Raw genomic sequence first — 14,302 nt, forward strand, 5'->3', positions numbered from 1 at the left:
ACTATTTTAAACATTGTCTTTACTAACTTTCTGGGCCGGCAAGTTTAAATTACAGAGAAGCCTATGGAGGAGTGAGACAGCTCTCAGATTTAATCAAAAATATCTTAATTTGTGTTCCGAAGATGAACGAAAGTCTTACAGGGTTGGAACAACATGAGGGTGAGTAAATACTGACAGAATTTTCATTTTTGGGTGAACTTACCCTTTAAAATACAATGCAGAGACTTCTGGGAATGCAGTCCAATGATCAATGAATCATTCACTAAAACAAATGAACTGATTCATTAAAATGAATCAGAAATGCCAACTTCTATCAAGCATGGGCAAAAAAAAATTGACAAAAAGAAGAAAAAAAACAATTAGAAATTATTAAAAAAAGATATACCAAGGCTAGATTAAAGCCAAAGCAAAAATATCACTGAAATAATATCATTCAGAGCCTTCGCCTGCTGTGCTCGAGTCTCATAACACGCGACACGGGAGCAGCACTAGTTCAAATCTGAATCGTGATCAGAATCTTAATTACTTGGCATTTGTCTGCAGCAGATATTAAACTGTATATGATTATATCTTCCTTCTCATCACACTAGAAACTCCATTATGGAGTCTGAAGGACATTTTAAAGCTGTAGGACATTGTAAATAAAACGAATAACGGATTTAGCTGCTTCTGTGTGCAAAAAAAAAAAAAAAAAAAAGATTAGCCTAGGCGTTAAGAGATATCTTTGTCGTTTTTGGTCCATTCTCGTTTGTAATGGCCACATAATCACAATCCAATCAATCCTGATGGATAACTTTAAAATGCCTACATTCTCCACCATAAATATCCAGTTTCATGCAAAAATGTCACATTATAGAAGTAAAATGGGTGTGCCATCACATGTCTGTAGTATGTTCATTTCCAAATGGACTGATCTCACAGACAAAAGTGTGTATTTAGGTCACTCTTGACAGTTTTGACTTCAAACTCTTCGTATTTCTGGTCTGGGGAGTGTAGCAGAAACGCAGTAAGTCAGAACTGGGCTTTTTTATTGCTGCGCTGTCAAGCTCAGAGAGCCCCAGTGCCGAGAATCAGCACTTTTCCAGGGCCGTTTCATTTCTCTGCCTCGTCCTCCCTCTTTTTTTCTCTCAGGAGAGATGGTAGGGGGCTGCTGGAGCCTCATTAACTCGCCTGATTTGATTTTTTGCAGCCCTCAGAGGGGCGCGATAGTCGCTCGCTGTGAGAACCGACTGCATGTGTCGCGGCAAAACTCACGAGTACCGCGGAGCTGCTTGAGGACTTTCGGGATAAGACTAATGTTGTTTTCGCAAAGCTGAAAACCAACTTTCCATGTCATTACAGGTAAACGGCGCAATCTTAATTCCTATTCACCCCATGCAAATAAAAGTTTAACCGCAGCGGGTCTTTGAACCAAAGCTGACTGACAGGAAACGAGTCTTTACTATAATCTTCCCCCTCAGCAACATGTGCTTCACCGATGAAAGGTAGAAAAGAAAAAGAACCACATTCCTCATTCTCTTTCCGCACCCTGACTTGTTTAACCCTTGACGAGAAACTCTTGCGCTCTTTGGAAGGTGTTTGTGTGACGTGTGTAGAGGGTTGAAGGTTCACAGCCGATGAGGGTATACGTTCTACAATCTGGTCACCTCTGGGTTGAAATATGCAGCTGTCTGTCTCAGCTAGGCCACTAGAATGCTTCTTAGGATATGTTTACACAACAGCGATGCACTAAATACAGAAGCAGTTTTCCTTAGATAAATGATCCCTGTTCACACGGATCCAAGAAAACGACTAAAATCGCTGTATTCTGCTGACAGGCCAGTAGATGGCGATGTCATTTTGTAAAGAAACACTATGCGTTTATAGGCTGAACATGTGATACGTGCACGCATGACACCGTTTTCACAAATTTGCGTTTTTGTTGTTTACTCGGAGATGATAACGGTATCGTTTTCAAAAACGTGCACTTTGCGTATTCAGACCGCATAAAGTGTTTAGTTGAAAACGGTGTCGTGTAAACCGCCCCTTAGATTTCAATTTAAACATTTTTCTATTAAAGATCATCGGATTGTCTGACCACACATTTTTTATTAAAAGACATTTTTTGTTATTCTGCCAAAAGCATTTCATGAAATTGCAACAATTCCGATTAAAAAAAAAATGTTAAAAAATAAAAAATTTTGCACACAATTCTTGCAAAAAGTGTGTTTACATAGACTTTTCAATGAATTTTGTTTGTTTTTGATCAAATAGAAATACTAAAACACAAATGTGGTAACATTTTATTCATTTTTTATAAAAAAAATATATGACAAAACTCATAATGACAGAACATAACTCTTACTGTGCATTTTTTACAAAAAAAAACCCCCAGTAATTTTAGTCGGTTACACCCTATTTGGTAACACTTTATTTTACGGTGTCCGTGTTACAGAGTAATTACTTAATTAATTACTTAGTAGTAGACGTTGTAATAACATGTAACAAAATGTAATTAACATGTTAGTAAGTTATGGAACAGCCTGTACTTACAGATTGTAATTACGCACATGTAATAGGCAGCTACTGTTACACATATGTAATAAGCCGAGTCGGTTACATGCGTGTTACAGACTTCGTACAGTGTAAGAAAGTACTTAGTACTACACAATGTAACACAAGTACTTAGGCTACTAAGGTCGGGAAAAGCCTGCAGTTACACATGGTAATTTTGTATGTTCTGTAGCATTACACATATGTAACATAAAATAAAGTGTATCAAGATTGTACTTAAGTGCACTTCATGTGTATCTACATACCTTATCCATCTTAATTAACCCACTAGTTCACAGCTTAAATACATGCAGTAGCTTCCTAATTACCTTGCAATTACATAATATTACACAGGGATAAGCTACGTAAAATAAAGTGCATCAAGAATGTACTTAAGTGTACTTTGTGTATACATACCTTATTCATCTCTGCCTTAGTTTGATTTAAACTCAAGTGTACTTCATGTGTATCTATAAACCTTATCCATCTCGGCTTGTTACATATGTGTAACAGTAGCTGCCTATTACATGTGCGTAATTACAATCTGTAAGTACAGGCTGTTCCATAACTTAGTTACATGTTAATTACATTTTGTTACATGTTAATACAACATCTACTATAAGTAATTAATTAAGTAATTACTCTGTAACACGGACACCGTAAAATAAAGTGTTACCCCTTAAAGGTATAATTTCACAATGTATTACATTGTAATAAAGGTATAATAACACAATGTATTATTACACTGTAATAAAGGTATAATAACACAATGTATTATTACATTGTAATAAAGGTATAATAACAATGTACATTTACATTGTATAATAACATAATACATTTATTACAATAATACAAAGGTATTATTATACCTACTGTAATAAAGGTATAATAATACCTTTATTACAGTGTAATAATACATTGTGTAATTATACCTTTATTACAGTGTAATAATACATTGTTTAATTATACCTTTATTAAAATGTAATAATACATTGTGAAATTATACCTTTATTACAGGGTACTGATACATTTATTGCTGTGTAATAAAAAATGTGTAATTATACCTTTATTACAATATAATTATGCCATTATTACAGTTTATACCATGGTCTGGGTGAATACTCGATTCTGATTGGCTGCAGGGTGTCCATTAAAAAGTGATAATGTACAATTTGCCTGATGACAGTTCTAAATGATTGCGCTGGCTCAAACTCACTGATCAACTGCTGCGGTCGGGTCGCTGTGGCCACGTTGCTTGGCAACGCCTGTATACGGGAGATATTAAATAGTGTGCTCGACTTAATAAATAAAAACCCTCACGATTTTTACTCTAAAACACATTAAAGTATTATTAATTGATTAAATATTTCTTTCTTTCGTAAGTGACCATGGTATAAGCCGGTTAATGCCCTTCGAGGTGTCCATTGTCAGGTATTAATGGACTTCGGCGGGATGTTCACGCCTCGCCGTCGTCCATTAATACCTGATAATGGACACCTCGAAGGGCATTAACCCTTACGTAATAAACCAAGGCAGTCAGCTATGAGATGAATCTTGACCATAAAACATTTGATTCGGCCCCCCCAAAAAACTTTTGAAAACGTCAAAAAAAAATAAAAAAAATAAATTCAAAGATTAGAATTGTGACAGTTTTCCTTTGATGGCTGTGGATGGGGTGCTGAACCAGGGGACGCAGAGATTAATGCATTATGATGTCTGATAATTCCATGTAGCCTGGTTGTCTCTGTGTAGTCTTGCTAATTATGCAGTCTCATATGCCATGTATTTGCCAGGAGATGAAAAATAATTCAAGTGGAAAAACAATATTTGGTGCTGAAGGAGACGGAGCTGAGCTCCAGCAGGGTGTGTTGTGGACCTGAGGAGGCGGAGCTGCGCTTCGGTGTGCTCCGGCCCAGTTTAACCTCTGATTACAGTGTAATTATACCTTTAATAAAATGTAACAATAAATGTGTTATTATACCTTTATTACAGTGTAATTATACCTTAATTACAGATTAATAATACATTGTGTAATTATACCTTTATTACAATGTAATAATACACGTGTAATTATACCTTTATTACAATGTAATAATACATTGTGTAATTATAACTTTATTACAGTGTAATAATACATTGTGTTATTATAACTTTATTACAGTGTAATAATACATTGTGTAATTATAACTTTATTACAGTGTAATAATACATTGTGTAATTATAACTTTATTACAGTGTAATAATACATTGTGTAATTATAACTTTATTACAATGTAATAATACATTGTGTTATTATAACTTTATTACAATGTAATACATTGTGTTATAATACATTGTGTAATTATACCTTTATTACATACATACAGTGTTATTATAACTTTATTACAGTGTAATAATACATTGTTATTATACCTTTATTACAATTTAATACATTGTGAAATTATAACTTTATTACAGTGTAATAATACATTGTGTTATTATACCTTTATTACAGTGTAATAATATATTGTGTTATTATAACTTTATTACAATGTAATACATTGTGTTATTATAACTTTATTACAATGTAATAATACATTGTGTTATTATACCTTTATTACAGTGTAATAATATATTGTGTTATTATAACTTAATTACAATGTAATAATATATTGTGTTATTATAACTTTATTACAGTGTAATAATATATTGTGTTATTATAACTTTATTACAATGTAATAATATATTGTGTTATTATAACTTTATTACAATGTAATACATTGTGTTATTATAACTTTATTACAATGTAATAATACATTGTGTTATTATAACTTTATTAAAATGTAATAATACATTGTGTTATTATAACTTTATTAAAATGTAATAATACATTGTGTTATTATAACTTTATTACAATGTAAAAATATATTGTGTTATTATACCTTTATTATAACTTTATTACAATGTAATACATTGTGTTATAATACATTGTGTAATTATACCTTTATTACATACATACAGTGTTATTATAACTTTATTACAGTGTAATAATACATTGTTATTATACCTTTATTACAGTGTAATAATACATTGTGTTATTATACCTTTATTACAGTGTAATAATATATTGTATTATTATAACTTTATTACAATGTAATACATTGTGTTATAATACATTGTGTAATTATACCTTTATTACATACATACAGTGTTATTATAACTTTATTACAGTGTAATAATACATTGTGAAATTATAACTTTATTACAGTGTAATAATACATTGTGTTATTATACCTTTATTACAGTGTAATAATATATTGTATTATTATAACTTTATTACAATGTAATACATTGTGTTATTATAACTTTATTACAATGTAATAATACATTGTGTTATTATACCTTTATTACAGTGTAATAATATATTGTGTTATTATAACTTAATTACAATGTAATAATATATTGTGTTATTATAACTTTATTACAGTGTAATAATATATTGTGTTATTATAACTTTATTACAATGTAATAATATATTGTGTTATTATAACTTTATTACAATGTAATACATTGTGTTATTATAACTTTATTACAATGTAATAATACATTGTGTTATTATAACTTTATTAAAATGTAATAATACATTGTGTTATTATAACTTTATTAAAATGTAATAATACATTGTGTTATTATAACTTTATTACAATGTAAAAATATATTGTGTTATTATACCTTTATTACAGTGTAATAATATATTGTGTTATTATAACTTTATTACAATGTAATAATATATTGTTATTATACCTTTATTACAGTGTAATAATATATTGTGTTATAATACATTGTGTTATTATACCTTTATTACAGTGTAATAATACATTGTGTTATTATACCTTTATTACAGTGTAATAATACATTGTGTTATTATACCTTTATTACAGTGTAATAATACATTGTGTTATTATACCTTTATTACAGTGTAATAATACATTGTGTTATTATACCTTTATTACAGTGTAATAATAATTGTGTTATTATAACTTTATTACAATGTAATAATACATTGTGTTATTATAACTTTATTAAAATGTAATAATACATTGTGTTATTATAACTTTATTACAATGTAAAAATATATTGTTATTATACCTTTATTACAGTGTAATAATACATTGTGTTATTATAACTTTATTATAACTTTATTACAATGTAATAATACATTGTGTTATTATACCTTTATTACAGTGTAATAATACATTGTGTTATTATACCTTTATTACAGTGTAATAATACATTGTGTTATTATACCTTTATTACAGTGTAATAATACATTGTGTTATTATACCTTTATTACAGTGTAATAATAATTGTGTTATTATAACTTTATTACAATGTAATAATACATTGTGTTATTATAACTTTATTAAAATGTAATAATACATTGTGTTATTATAACTTTATTACAATGTAAAAATATATTGTTATTATACCTTTATTACAGTGTAATAATACATTGTGTTATTATAACTTTATTATAACTTTATTACAATGTAATAATACATTGTGTTATTATAACTTTATTACAATGTAATAATACATTGTGTTATTATAACTTTATTACAATGTAATAATACATTGTGTTATTATACCTTTATTACAGTGTAATAATACATTGTGTTATTATACCTTTATTACAGTGTAATAATACATTGTGTTATTATACCTTTATTACAGTGTAATAATACATTGTGTTATTATACCTTTATTACAGTGTAATAATACATTGTGTTATTATAACTTTATTACAATGTAATAATACATTGTGTTATTATACCTTTATTACAGTGTAATAATACATTGTGTTATTATACCTTTATTACAGTGTAATAATACATTGTGTTATTATACCTTTATTACAGTGTAATAATACATTGTGTTATTATACCTTTATTACAGTGTAATAATACATTGTGTTATTATAACTTTATTACAATGTAATAATACATTGTGTTATTATACCTTTATTACAGTGTAATAATAATTGTGTTATTATAACTTTATTACAATGTAATAATACATTGTGTTATTATAACTTTATTAAAATGTAATAATACATTGTGTTATTATAACTTTATTACAATGTAAAAATATATTGTTATTATACCTTTATTACAGTGTAATAATACATTGTGTTATTATAACTTTATTACAATGTAATAATACATTGTGTTATAATACCTTTATTACAATGTAATAATATATTTTGTTATTATAACTTTATTACAATGTAAAAATATATTGTTATTATACCTTTATTACAGTGTAATAATACATTGTGTTATTATAACTTTATTACAATGTAATAATACATTGTGTTATAATACCTTTATTACAATGTAATAATACATTGTGTTATTATAACTTTATTACAATGTAAAAATATATTGTTATTATACCTTTATTACAGTGTAATAATACATTGTGTTATTATAACTTTATTACAATGTAATAATACATTGTGTTATTATACCTTTATTACAGTGTAATAATAATTGTGTTATTATAACTATTACAATGTAATAATATATTGTGTTATTATAACTTTATTACAATGTAATAATACATTGTGTTATTATACCTTTATTACAGTGTAAAAATATATTGTTATTATACCTTTATTACAGTGTAATAATACATTGTGTTATTATAACTTTATTACAATGTAATAATACATTGTGTTATAATACCTTTATTACAATGTAATAATACATTGTGTTATTATAACTTTATTACAATGTAAAAATATATTGTTATTATACCTTTATTACAGTGTAATAATACATTGTGTTATTATAACTTTATTACAATGTAATAATACATTGTGTAATAATACATTGTGTAATTATACCTTTATTACAGTGTAATATATTGTGTTATTATAACTTTATTACAATGTAATAATATATTGTTATTATACCTTTATTACAGTGTAATAATATATTGTGTTATAATACATTGTGTTATTATACCTTTATTACAGTGTAATAATACATTGTGTTATTATACCTTTATTACAGTGTAATAATACATTGTGTTATTATACCTTTATTACAGTGTAATAATACATTGTGTTATTATACCTTTATTACAGTGTAATAATACATTGTGTTATTATAACTTTATTACAGTGTAATAATACATTGTGTTATTATACCTTTATTACAGTGTAATAATACATTGTGTTATTATAACTTTATTACAGTGTAATAATAATTGTGTTATTATAACTATTACAATGTAATAATATATTGTGTTATTATAACTTTATTACAATGTAATAATACATTGTGTTATTATACCTTTATTACAGTGTAAAAATATATTGTTATTATACCTTTATTACAGTGTAATAATACATTGTGTTATTATACCTTTATTACAGTGTAATAATAATTGTGTTATTATAACTTTATTACAATGTAATAATACATTGTGTTATTATACCTTTATTACAGTGTAATAATAATTGTGTTATTATAACTATTACAATGTAATAATATATTGTGTTATTATAACTTTATTACAATGTAATAATACATTGTGTTATTATACCTTTATTACAGTGTAAAAATATATTGTTATTATACCTTTATTAGTGTAATAATACATTGTGTTATTATAACTTTATTAAAATGTAAAAATATATTGTTATTATACCTTTATTACAGTGTAATAATACATTGTGTTATTATAAATTTATTACAATGTAAAAATATATTGTTATTATACCTTTATTACAGTGTAATAATACATTGTGTTATTATAAATTTATTACAATGTAATAATACATTGTGTTATAATACATTGTGTAATTATACCTTTATTACAGTGTAATAATACATTGTGTTATTATACCTTTATTACAGTGTATTAATACATTGTGTTATTATAACTTTATTACAATTTAATAATACATTGTGTTATTATACCTTTATTACAGTGTAATAATATATTGTGTTATTATACCTTTATTACAGTGTAATAATATATTGTGTTATTATACCTTTATTATAGTGTAATAATACATTGTGAAATTATACCTTTATTATCGGTTACCTTTAAGTCTTATGAGTGTAAATACAATGTAACAACATGTTGTAAGTTTTTGCTTGACTAAAAAAAAAGATTTCATTGGTCTCACTGTGACATTTTTTGTTATTCTGCCAAAAGTTTTAATGGCATTGTAAGGAATTTAACTATTCCGGTTCCATTAACAAACAAAAGTGATCATTTCTTTAAGAAATATTTTTTAAACAATTCTTACAAAAAAGTGTTCACATTGACTTTTAATATCTTGTTGCAGTCTTTTGGATCAAATAAAATGCAATTTTTATGAAAAATATATATGACAAAAACTCATAATGACATATCTCATGAAAAACCAGAGAATAATTACAGGGGCCGTTTACACGTCACCGCTTTCAACTAAATACTGAAAACTTTTAAGGCATTTTTCCGTTCACGACAAAGGCGTTTTTGGGACCTGAAAACGCAAACTTTTGAAAAAGTGCAAGTTTTTGAAAACGATACCATTATCATCTCAAACTACAAAAAACTAAATTTGTGAGAACAGTGACGTTGTGCGCATGTGTATTACGTGTTCAGTCTATAGGCGTTATAGGTGTTACAAAATCACGTCGCCAACTACTGGCCTGGCATGAATAATACAGCGATTTTAGTCATTTCCGTGGATCCGTGTGAACGCGATCGTCTTTACGCGAAAACGTTTTTTTAGACACCATTTTTAGTACATCGTTGTCATGTAAATGAACCCTACAGTAAGTCTTACAAGCCATAAATCCAACATAACAGCAAGTTGTAAACTACTTATTTTGATTCATTAAAAAGATTCTCAAAACCGGCTCAAAAGACAGATTCGTTTGGGAGTCGAACGAAACGGTTGTCTTTTTCACGCAGTAGATTCAGAAGCAGTGTCGCGTCGCCACTGAATAGTAGTGCAGAAAACTCTGTCAGAGTATTTTAGTACGAGTAAACACCATTATTGAGAGAGTTTGCTCAGGATAAACAGCCTGGACATAACACAGTTATGCTAGTCAGGACTTCATACGTTCTGTGGAAAAAGCTGCTGTCAGTTCAATTTGTGCAAAGAGCCGTGTAGCTGCTCCAGGGGTTGTCAGTTCAGCCGGTACCCAGAAGACCCCTCCCTGTCCTGGGGAACACAGCGCTCTGATCTGTGTGTGGTGGGGTTTTGTTCTTTCCCTGCTTTGATTCTGAAGAAAAGAAACGGGTATTTAATTTGAATACTCTTAACAGTGAGGAACAGATACAGTACAGTGTGAGAGGAGGTAGGGAGGAGAGAGAGAACTTTGAAAGGAAATATTTTGCATATGATTATGCTACCCTCATTCTGAAAGCGGTTACAAAGCGTTAAAATATTGTTGTTAACCCTGTCCGATGCAGCCAAAACTCCTTCGGAGAGAGGAAATTCAAGTAATAGAAACCCTAAATTTTTTGCATAATTCCGCTGTCATCTGCTTTCTGCTCTGATTACAACTTTTCCTATGCGCTGGCAGGTTTGTGTGTGTACATATGATATGTGTGTGTGTGTGTGTGATTGCAGCTCTATCTCTCGCTTTCCACACACACACAGAGAGAGATGTGTTAAAGGAAAGGGAGCAGAACGGTGACATTTTGTAAGGCTGAAATCATTGTCACACTAAAGCATTCTGTCACTTTATGTCACACCAACACAGAAAGAGAGCTAGACTGCAGAGAATAAATTGTTTTTCCACAGGTGGACATTTACAAGGTTAGCCAGAACAAGAGAATCAGAAATAAACTGTCATTTTGTTCGACATGCCACTAAAATTCGCAAACATAATGTCAAAGATTCACTTTAACAGTTTTTGTTTGCTCTTTGTTTGACTAATCAATGTGATTTGCAAACAAAACAATACATGTTTTAAGAACGTTTGTTTGTATTTTGTAAATTGGTGAGAAGTCGAACAAACAAAATAAAATAAAAACGTTTTAACAATTGTTGTAGGCTGCTTTGTTCAGCATCTCACCACAATTTACTTGGTTCATTTTGCCAGCTCAGTTTCAAAAAGCTAAATATCGTATCGAAAAATTTGTTTGTACCTTGTTCGAATCGTCCCAGAATTTGCCAAACAAAATACTAAATCAGCTTTAACAATTTTTGTTTGCTCTTCGTTCGAAATCAATCAAAATGCCATATATCCACTAAAAATCATTTTGCAAATTCTTACCACTATTCTCACCACTATATTTATGTTTGTTTGTACTTCTTCTTGACTTCTCAACAATATTTGCAAAAAACATTAAATATCTGTTTTGACAATATTTGTGCAATATTAGTAAATGTGTTTTTGTAATAGGCCTAAGTTAACAGACTGTTAACATTTAATTTCCTTTAGTTAAACAAGTTTTGTTTGCTCTTTATTTAACTTGCCAATACAATTTGCAAACAAAACGCTATATATCAGCTATAAAACAATTGTTTATACTTTTTCGACTTTTTACCACTATTTGCAAAATAAATGCTAATTCTCAACAGAATTAGCAAAAAACACTAGCCGCTTTGAAAAGATTTGTGTTTTTGAAATAAATTACACATAGTTCACAAAGTAAGATTATCTTACACAGTAAGAACCACTGAATAATTTGAATAGCACCGAAAGCATAAAATCATGGATAAATAATATTGTGTTTGTGTGAGGGGTCTAATGTAGTCTTTGTGTTTGGCAGAGGAGGCATGCCTTGTTTACCTGAGGGAAATACGATGAAACGCACTATACAGTATGCAGCCAATGGCAGTGCTACTGTCAAAACACTCTCACACACTCCCAGACTCTAGCCCTTTAACCTCCCCTCTCAACATGCATCACGCACACACACACGTTTGTGGGGTCTTAACCTGCCTCCATCAGCACACATTATGCACGGCATGTGTGTTTCGAACCCTGACAGATAAAGGGGAACGGGGCCGCCGCACGACACCTCTGTACACATATACAATAATAAATGCAGATCAGATTGACTTTTCCTCCAAATACATTCACAAACAATATAACACATTTTGGACCTTCAAGCATCCCTTTGTGAAACAAAATTGTGGCAAAAGCCAACAGATAATTATTTTTCTTCAGCTAAACATGCAGTTGTGGGGACAAGTTGAACATTGTACAAACAAATGTTGTTTGAGTGGGTATTTGACATTTTGTTTGGGAGCTGGGTTGACAAGTGAAACAAAATGGCCAATTGTTTTTGCAGATGTTTGCAGATTGTTGTGACAAGATGAACAAAGAACAAAACATTTTTAACTGTATATTTGGTGTTCTGTTTCCAAATTGTGAGGACAAGTCAAACTAAGTACAAACAAACATTGTTACTGTGGATATTAAGGGTTTTGCGGTAACTGAACAAAATGCAAATAAACATTGCTAAAGTAAGTTAGACGTGTCACAGTGTTTGGTTTGTGTTCCCTGGGTAACCACTAGATGTCCTCCTTCCCCACGGTGTCTGTCACTTTCTGAACTACATTCCCCACGATCCTTGTTTCTTCATTGCACTCAGCTGTCCCTTGTCATTAATCATTGCACTCAGCCAATTCCCCATTAGCATTGTCATTTCCCTGTGTATATAACCCTGTATGTTTTAGTATGTGTCACGGAGTCCTTGTAATTATCACGCCACTTCTGAGGTCTGTTATTTCCCGTTGTTTTGTTCCTGTTTATGTCTGATTGCTACCTTGGTTTTGACCCCTGCTTGGACTGGATTACGATTACGGAATACCCCATTAAAATACTTACTGCTATTGGATCTTCTGCCTGTTTCTTGTGTGTGGATCGAAGTACGAAGTACAAAAAAAATGGTCAAAGCAGATATTTAGCGATTTGTCTGCAACCCGTGGTGACAACTCGGATGAAGCACAAACAAACATTGTTATAGTGGATATTAAGGATTTTGTTTGCAACTTGTGGTTGGAAGTCAAAACGAACATTGTTAAAGCAGATATTTAGCGTTTTGTTTGTTACCTGTGGTGACAAGTCGGATGAAGTACAAACTTTGTTTTAGTGGTTATTTAGGGTTTGTTCGCAAACCGCGGCAACTGAACAACGTACAAAAAAAAGGCAAGTCATGACGAAGCACAAAAAATGTTCAAGGCAAATATTTAGCATTTTGTTTGCAACCTGTGGTGACCAAGTCAGAAAAAGCACAAACAAACATTGTTATCGTGGATATTTAGGGTTTTGTTTGCAAATTGCGATAACTGAACAAAGTACAAACAATCTTTGTTACACCAAGTCAGATGAAGTACAAAAAATGGTCAAAACAGATATTTAGCGCTTTGTTTGCAACCACTGGTGACAAACAAATATTGTTATAGTATTGTTATAGTTAACACATTGTTATAGAGTTATATTTAGGGTGATGTTTGCAAATTACTGTTACAATGTTAAAGCTTTTTGTTTTTTGTTGTATTGTAAATTATGGAAAAAAGTACAAAGTGTAGTTTAAAGGGATATTTCACCGCTAAAAAGATGAATGTGTGTTTAAATTGGGTCATTTATGTAGTAGAAATGTGAAATTATTTTAGAAGTTGGTGCCTTCTAGACTGAGAAAAGCCAGAAAATGTATTTTTGGCTCATGTGGATGAAAGACAACAACGCCCAGAATGCACTTGCTTCGCTGCCCTACGAGGCCACTCCCAAGCCACGCCTACCGGTTACAGAGGGCAGTATCGGAA

General features: G+C 29.8%; 1 long non-coding RNA gene across 2 annotated transcripts in view; it reads right to left on the bottom strand.

Annotated features, from left to right (window-relative positions):
• Window positions 1-9,610: 9,610 nt before the first annotated feature.
• Window positions 9,611-14,302, bottom strand: part of LOC311085398 — a 28,074-nt gene continuing 23,382 nt past the window's right edge. For both annotated transcript variants that reach the window (XR_014606810.1, XR_014606811.1), the window contains one exon: window positions 9,611-10,802. This is a non-coding gene — a long non-coding RNA (uncharacterized lncRNA). The remainder of the gene's footprint in view (window positions 10,803-14,302) is intronic.

The sequence above is a fragment of the Abramis brama genome (assembly GCF_963993115.1).
Source record: "Abramis brama genome assembly, chromosome: 6".
NCBI lineage: Eukaryota > Metazoa > Chordata > Actinopteri > Cypriniformes > Leuciscidae > Abramis > Abramis brama.